The sequence below is a fragment of the Nematolebias whitei genome, chromosome 21 (assembly GCF_014905685.2).
Source record: "Nematolebias whitei isolate Nwh7 chromosome 21, NemWhi1, whole genome shotgun sequence".
NCBI lineage: Eukaryota > Metazoa > Chordata > Actinopteri > Cyprinodontiformes > Rivulidae > Nematolebias > Nematolebias whitei.
Window position 1 is genome coordinate 6,495,962 of NC_056518.1, and position 9,165 is coordinate 6,505,126.

The 9,165-nt window shown below is 41.0% G+C and overlaps 1 protein-coding gene across 1 annotated transcript in view; it reads left to right on the forward strand.

Moving 5' to 3' along the window:
• Positions 1-9,165, forward strand: part of LOC119427646 (phospholipase D1) — a 47,467-nt gene that overhangs the window by 35,478 nt on the left and 2,824 nt on the right. The gene's annotated exons all lie outside the window — the stretch shown is intronic.

The window sequence follows — 9,165 nt, forward strand, 5'->3', positions numbered from 1 at the left end:
AGAGAGAGAGAGAGAGAGAGAGAGAGAGAGAGAGAGAGAGAGTTTGAGTTTAAAAAATCATTTATTACACAATCCAACAGTCACAACAAAAATACCACATTAAAAAAAAATAAAAAACATCAAAAAGTAAAGTCTGTTAGATCGCACCTTTAGATGCTCCATGAGACTGGGCACAGACAGCTTTATTAGATGACCCAGCTTCACACAGCCTGCTTCTCTCATCTTAGACCTCAGCGTAACAGACGAGAGCAGCTGTGACGAGAAGAAAATGTTTTCAAACAGAGGTTCCTCAAAAACCCACATCCCAGGTGTCATATCAGCCTTTCTCTTAAAGGTGAGGATCTGCCAAGCATTCAAAACTGATTGGTAAAATCGTGTGAGACCAGTTAGGTCCAATGATCCTTGTCGCAGCAGGAAGAGATGTTTATCATAGCCAATACGTCCTGCTTTCCTTAGTAGAAGGCGTGCCGCCACGGTAGTCCAACACCGTATAATAGTTTCTGCAGTGTTTGAAGCCTGAAAGCCGTGATCCGTGAGGTTATGTCTATGGGTCCTTGCCCTCCCTCCTCCACTGGCAGGTACAAGGCTGCAGCTCTCACCCAGTGTCGTCCAGACCAGAATAAATCCACTAGAGTCTTTTGGATACTTTGTATGAGAGAAGATGGTGGTGTTAGTACAGTCAGTTTATGCCAGAGGGCCGACGCAACCAAGTTATTAACTACCAGAACCCTTCCCCTGTAAGATAGCTGAGGCAGCAGCCATTTCCATCTAGATAATCTGGCACACACTCTTTCCATGACACCCTCCCAATTTTTCTCCACAAAAGTATCTGACCCCAGAAAAACACCCAAGAATTTTAAACCCTGGTCAACCCATTGAATATTGCCTGGTAATATTGGCAGATTGCTATTTGTCCATGGGCCAACTTTTAAAGCAGAGCTTTTTTCCCAGTTCACTTTAGCTGATGAAGCTTTTTCATAAAGTTCCAAGCAGTGTTGCAGACCTATAACATCATCCTGATTTTTAATGAGAATGTTTATATCATCAGCATAAGCAGAAACAACTAAACTTGGATGAATAGACAAACCTGGAAGAATAACACCGGTAAGAGTAGAGCGTACTTTGTGTAAAAGGGGTTCAACAGTAATTGAATACAACTGTCCAGAAATAGGGCACCCTTGTCGAATGCCTCTCTGCACCTTGACAGGACAACTTAAGCCTCCTCCTACTTTAACAACACAAAACACTTCATTATATAATAAACCCAGTAAAGAAATAAACCTTTCACCAAACCCAAAAGCTCTTAGCGTAGAAAAAAGAAAACAATGATCAACCCTATCAAAGGCCTTCTCTTGGTCTAAGGAAATAATACCCACATCAATTTCATAAAGTTTACAAATATCAAACAAGTCCCTTAAAAGAAAAAGATTGTCCATGATAGATCTGTCAGGTACACAATATGATTGATCTCTGTGTATGATAAGTTCAAGAAAGTTCTTCAGCCTATTCGAGAGTACTTTAGACAATAACTTATAGTCCACACAGAGAAGGGAGACGGGTCTCCAGTTCTTTAACAAAGTCAAGTCCCCTTTCTTGGGAAGTAGGGAAAGAATAGCTTGTCGGCAGGATGAAGGCAAGATACCTGTTACGGTGCACTCCTGAAGCACCTCCCATAAGTCTTCTCCCAACAGAGTCCAAAAAATGTTTATAAAAGTCCACAGGTATACCATCCAGACCCGGAGTCTTGCCAGGAGCCATTTGTCCAACTGCAGCAGTAAGTTCTTCCAATGAAACTCCAGCATCCAGAATTGCTCGATCTGCATCGTTAAGCTGAGGAAGACCATCCAGCAGAGCATCCATGCAGCTTCTGTTACAGGTCTGCTGCTTAAAAAGGTCACTGTAGAATTCCACAGCATGCTCCTTCATGGCACTAGGATCAGTGGTCAGAATCCCATTTGGAAGCCGGAGACAAACTAACTGTTTTGTCTGACTGATGTTTCTCTCTAAATTAAAAAAGAAAGATGTAGGGGCATCCATATCCTTGACAGTGGCAAACCTTGACCGAACTAAAGCCCCTTTAGCCCTTTCATGTAAAAAACAACTTAGCTGATCTTTCTTTTGTTTAAGTTGATCGTTATTAATAACATCAGTGAAAATATTGTTTTCTAACTGTTTTATTTCATTTTCTAGATTCTGAATCACATTTTTAATTTTAACTGTAGAATGACTTGTATATTGTTGACAAAAAACTCTTATCTGAGCCTTTCCAACCTCCCACCAATCAGTTAAGGATGTAAACCCTGATTTTCTTGCCTTCCATAACTGCCAAAAATTATTAAAACTTTGGCAAAAAAAGGTGTCTTGAAGTAGCTTGGTGTTAAAATGCCAATACGACCTGCATCTAGTGGTTTTTGCAAAAAGAAAATCCAAGTAAACTAAATGATGATCAGAGAAACCAACTGGACAAATTAAACAACTGGATAGTCTATTTCTGTGATTTTTGGAGATATAAAATCTATCCAACCTAGCCCCACTCACTGTCCCATCCTTCATTTTAACCCATGTGTATTGTTTATCTTGAGGATGTTTAATCCTCCACGCATCAACCAAATTAAGCTCTGATGTCACCTGAGCCAATTTAGAGGATGATGGAAGATGAGGTTCTTCTCCTGTTCTATCTATTGTAAAACTGGTTGTGCAGTTCCAGTCTCCCCCCATCACAACACATTCATTTTGATTAGACTGCTGCAAAAAATTATGTATTTTTTCAAAAGTCTTCGTCCTATTGTCACCTTGGTTTGGTGCATAAACATTAATAAACCAAAAAAAGAAACGTTCTATTTTTACTCTAACCACCAGGACCCTGCCTGGGACTAGCTCAGTACAAGAAATTATATTACCATCCAGACCTGGTGAAAATAAAATTGCTACACCAGCAGATGACCTGGTCCCATGGGACAAAAAATATTTCCCTTTCCAACTCATGCCCCACTCTACCTCATTCTCATGATCTGTGTGTGTCTCTTGTAAAAACACCACATCAAGCTTCTTCTGACTGATCATCTCTAAACTAACCATCTTCTTATGTGGATCCCTCCCCTTGTTGATGTTTAATGACCCCACCCTGATATTATGCATAAAGGTGAAAAGAAGAGGGAAGACAGGCAGAGACAGTAAAAAGAAGACCACCCAGTGTACTATCATTGTCTTATTTCTGAACTTTTAACCGTTTTGTACCTTTTGCTTTATTTGCTAATATCTGTCTCTGGAGGTTTGTCATGTGCTTTTTTAAATGAAAGCGTTTCTTTTCATCAAGCAGTTCATAATCCACTGTTCTCATCACCATACGAGCGCTCTATACAAACTTTTCAGCATCGGGAAAATAATCAAGAATTTTAACGTTTTCCAAACGTTTCATCTAGAAACACATTGATTTCCTCCAGCGAGTACAAATCACCGCTGGATGTTTGAGAATCTGCGATAGAAATACTGTCTGAGTCGCTGTCATCCTCCATGTCTTCTGTGTGTGCAGCTTCAGCTGCAGGCGGGGCCGCTGCGCCCCCACCTGCGGGCAGCTCTGCTGCGCCCCCACCTGCGGGCAGTTCTGCTGCGCCCCCACCTGCGGGCAGCTCTGCTGCGCCCCCACCTGTGGGCAGCTCCGCAGCCTCCGCAGCGACACGGTTACGATCAGCTGTCTGATCTGTTTCTGTGTCACGATGACCAGAGTCTGAGGAATCTTGAGGAACATTAATTTCAGTCTTCTCAGTGTCATTCTTTTCAGGCTGTTTATTTTTACCACTGCTTCCCTCCCCGGCATCTGAGACAGCTGACGGGGTGGACGACCCCTCCTCCTCCGCTGTCGGAGGAGCAGCAACTGTCAGCAATGCCTCCACATTTAAATTCATGTCAGCCTGCTCTTCCGTGTTTTTGTGTGGACAAGCGGCCCGTTTATGCCCAACATCCCCACACTCAAAACATTTCATGTTTCCAGTGCTCGCGTAAACCATGTAAGATCCTTCTCCATATTTAACGCGGAAAGACACGTCCAGTGTGGCAGAGTTTAAGAACATAAACACCTGCCTCCTGAAAGACTGAACATGTTTTAATTTATCGTCCTTACATCCCAAACCCACAGTTTTGAACCCACTGGCGAGTTTCCCAAAACGCTGGAGCTCTTTCTCCAACGAGCCATTAGGAATAAACGGCGGCACACCTGAAATAATAACCCGGGTGGAGGGCACCACGAGTGGTGACACCTGCAGGAACTCTCCACCTACTGTCACCCCACTGACAATTAGCTGAGTCACCAAACGCTCCTCTTTCAAAAATACCACCACACCCTTATTCATTCGTGATGCATATATTAAATTTATATGACCAACAAGATCACCAACAGCCAGGAGAACTGTCTCAACTGGGACTGCCGGATCAGGCTCAATCCGAACCCCATTCCTCAATGAGAGGGGTGGCGTCATATACTGATCATATATATATATATATATATATATATATATATATATATATATATATATTCATTCAACCTTTATTGATACAGGTTAGTCCCATTGAGCCAATAGGACTCATTTACAAGAGAGACCTGAATTTTAACAAAGAGTGATGACAACAGTGGATAACAAACTGTTTTTCAATTGTAAAACAAACAAACAATAAAAAAACTTAAATTTGTATGACTCATTTGTGAATGTGTATTGTTGTCGTTGTTATCACTCTCTTTTTATCTTGTGCTGCCTGCTCTGGTCCAGTCTCTTCATGGACGATGTGTGTGAGGGTGGACATGTTTGGAGGTTGTTGTGTTGAAGCTCCATGGATCAGCCTCTCTGCAGCTCTCAGCACCTTCACTGAGCCTTGAGGGAATCACTGAGCTGCTGTTGTTCTTCACAGTTAGAAGGTGGTAGCTCTCGTCAAATGATGATCTCCAGCATCATCTTGTTCATGCCAGGGTTTTCATCCACTGACCACAGACACCTGTAAACATCAAGGGGACCAGTAGCTGTTTAACATATCTGGAAGGAAACCAATCAATCAAGCAATCAACTTTATTTATATAGCACATTTTAAAAACCACAAGGGTAGCCAAAGTGCTGCACAATAAAACAATAAAAACAAACAAAACAATAAAAACATACAAAGCATACACAAAGAAACATAAAAAACCATTCACATACCAGTTTCACAGCAGGTGTATTAAAAAGCCATAAAAGATAAGATCACGTGTTAAAAGCCAAAGAATAAAAGTGTGTCTTTAAAAGAGATTTAAAAACAGGAAGAGAGGAGGCCTGTCTGACACTCAAGGGTAAATTGTTCCACAACCTGGGAGCAACAACAGCAAACGCTCTGTCACCTCTGAGCTTCAGCATAGTTTTAGGGACTGTCAGCAGCAGCTGATCAGCTGATCGTAGGGATTGGGGTGGACAGTAAGACTGAAGCAGCTTAGACAGATATGGTGGGGCAAGGTTGTTCAGACATTTAAAAACAAACAGCAAAAGCTTAAAATTAATTCTGTAGTGCACAGGGAGCCAATGAAGGGACGCCAGGATGGGAGTAACATGCTCGCGCCTACGAGCCTGAATTAACAGGCGAGCAGCAGAGTTCTGCACAAGCTGCAGATGAGCAAGAGACGTCCGGCTAATGCCTGCATACAGCGCATTACAGTAGTCAAGACGAGCTGTGATAAAAGCATGGATTAATTTCTCCAAGTCAGGTCTTGCTAGGATTGGTTTCACTTTTGCTATTTGGCGGAGTTGATAAAAACCTTTCTGAACAACACTGCTGATCTGTTTTTCAAATTTAAAATCAGACTCAAACTTCACCCCCAGATTGGTGACACAGTCCTTGAGATAAAATGACAGTGAGCCAAGATCTATGCTGGGAGAGGGACGGCAACTTGGTCCAAACATCATAACTTCAGTCTTGTTCTCATTTAGACTAAGGAAGTTAAGAGAGAACCATGTCTTAACATCATTTAGGCAGTGTGTAAGTTGTTGAACTGTGTTGTTTTGTGCCAGGGGAAAATAGATCTGGCAATCATCAGCATAAAAGTGAAATAAAATGCCATGCTTCCTAAAAATCAAGCCAAGGGGGAGTAAGTAAAGGGCAAATAAAAGAAGGCCAAGGATTGAGCCCTGGGTGACACCATGTGGAAGAGGAGCAGTGGAAGACATAAAATTGTCGATTTTTACGCAGAAACTCCTATTGGTTAAATACGACCGAAACCAATTGAGGGCGACACCCCTGATGCCCACACAGTGCTCAAGACGAGAGATTAAAATGCTGTGATCAACAGTGTCAAATGCAGCAGACAAATCTAAGAGCACTAAAACAACAGACTTTCCGGAGTCTTTGGACAAGAATATATCATTTGAAACCCTCAAAAGTGCACTCTCTGTACTGTGGCGGGCTTTAAACCCAGACTGAAACGGCTCAGTGATACCATTGTCCTCTAAAACCAGTGAGATTTTAATATGACCATGACCATTATGATAAGATGTTATGTGGGGGAATGGTGGAGCAGAGGTTAGAAGATGGGCCTGTGATGGGAAAGTCGCAGGTTCAACTCCCGGTACCATCAACATCAAAATAAGGTGGAAAAGGTGAAACACCCACAACTGCCTCCGCCCTCATTGGCCCCACTCTGGTCCCCACCATCTGCTCCTAAACAGGTCTCTCTTGAAAATGAGTTCTCATGACTCAATGAGACTACCTGGATAAATAAAGAGTAAATGAAAAAAATAAAAGTTTAAAATAGAAATACATCATGAGGCCGAGGTTGTGTGTGTGACGTGCACGTTCCTGAGAGGCCACAGACAGAGTAGCTCCAGCTTTTGTTGAGTTCCTGTAGTCCTGCAGTTTTCAAGCTGAAATGAAAAAGCATCATGAATATGAACTTTACAGTCTATAGTTACCTGTTCATATAAACACATGGAGGTGTCTCACCTTGTGACAGACAATAAAATATGTAACTTTATGAACTCTAATGAACTTATAATGATGCTCCTACTCTTTGAAGGTGAACCGATGGTACCACACCATCTCTCAATTGGACAGTCTGATCAGTTTGATCAAAATCCTCCTGTTTAAAATCCTCACTGCTCAGATGAATTCTCCTCAAAGATACTTCCACCTCTTCCTCACATCTTGTTCTTTGGGAAACCTTCAAAATGAAAACAGGAGATTTGTGTCTACACAAAAACTTTGTACAAAGGAGGTCAATCTTATTTTCTATTTCCTATATTCTCCCTAGTTTTATTTTTTATATCCTAGAACTTAAAAAAACTCCAATTATGATGCATATCTGTTGATAATGAACCAATGCTACTGAAATAGTGAGTATGCTCGTTAGAAAAATATTCCTGTCATCAGATCTCAGTTAGCTTCATTGCAGCTGAACACCGTGTTACACTGAACATAACATCAGCTGGTGGACATAAATACAATACAGTAATATTATATTCTCAAAATACTAACAATAATTATGTTCATCTTACTGTGAAAAGTTATCCCCCCGAGACCTGACGTCAACAATCCGTCGATTAGAACAGAAATAAGCTGCGAAGTGCTGAGACATCTTCTGCTTTAACCAAATAAGGACGACCGTTCCAAGATGGCGGCCAAAAATCCTGCGCCGCAGCAGCCAATGCTGTATCTATGGTTTATATCTATGCACACAGATATACAGGAAGTAAACACAGATATACAGGAAGTATACACAGATATACAGGAAGTATGCACAGATATACAGGAAGTACACACAGATATACAGGACGTACACACCTGAAGACCAGTCCCAAGAATGTGCACTGTGTGAAGCTTGTTTTTATACTCTTATCAGTCTCCAGCCGAGCTCATAGACACGGAGGCGTCCTTGGAGCAACAGCTGCACACTGCATCCTCACCCAGCTTCTCATCCAACTCTCTCTCAGAACCCAAACATATGATTCATGGGCAGAGTTAACATTCTTACCATAGTAATAAAAAATCCATACATTTTGACCAAAGATTCCCTAACAATAAAAATCAAACTCAGATGATATAAAAAATGAATTTTTGGAGGAAATAAAGGCTTTAAATAAAAGTAACCTTTTGGTACAAATTTACACAAGCTTTGTGCTTGTTGCAGTGATTTGCAAACATTTTGTTATCTGTAGATGAAAAATGTCAGTGAGTACTTACTGTACATGTATTTACGTGTGTCAGAGATGTATATGTGTGTGATTTTTTCTGTTAGCACAATATCTCATGAACTTGAAAGTATAAATGACTTGAAAAAGTCATCATGACATATAGTCCGAGTGCTACACATTGCATGAGAATTTTGTTTAAATTGTTTGTGTTAGCTGTTGGATTAATTCATGTTTGTCTGTTAGTGGGATAGCTCAAACAACCGAACAGGTTTTAATGACACTGTCACAATGTAATTATCAGATCTACATTCACAGCTGATCAACTTTTGGAGTCAACCTGACTGAAGATGGCTGACACTGCTAATCAACCTACCTAACAGAAACATGGCTATAACTTAGGCAAGCTTACAGATATGGAGCTAAATGTGTGGTAGTAGCTGCTATTGTAAGACTTAGAGACAGAGATTATTTAAATGGAAATTAATGATTTTTTAAAAATTGTACAAAAAGAGATATAAAACTAAAAAGTGGTGCATGCATTTGGTTTTAACACTCAAAACCCAGGACTTTGTAGAATCTCTTCAGTTACCTCTTCATGAGCATTGACCATCTAACCACTGGATTTTATTGTCTGTTCTTCACAACCAAGTTGCTGAATCTCCGGCCATGAGCCTTTCTGGGTGGAGTTTGCATGTTCTCTCCGTGCATGCGTGGGTTTTCTCCGGGTACTCCAGTTTCCTCCCACAGACCAAAAACATGCATGTTAGGCTGACTGATAACTCTAAATTGTCCCTAGGTGAGAGAGAACGTTTTTTTTTTTTTTTGTCTCATTTGTCTCTATGTGTCCCTGGAGACGTGTCCAGGGTGTACCCCTCCTTTCGCACAGTGACTGCTGGATATGGACACTAGTGTCCCCCGCAACCTGAAAAAGAAGAAACAAGTAAAGACTAACTAACTAACTAACTAACTAACTAACTAACTAACTAACTAACTAACTAACTAACTAACTAACTAACTAACTAAC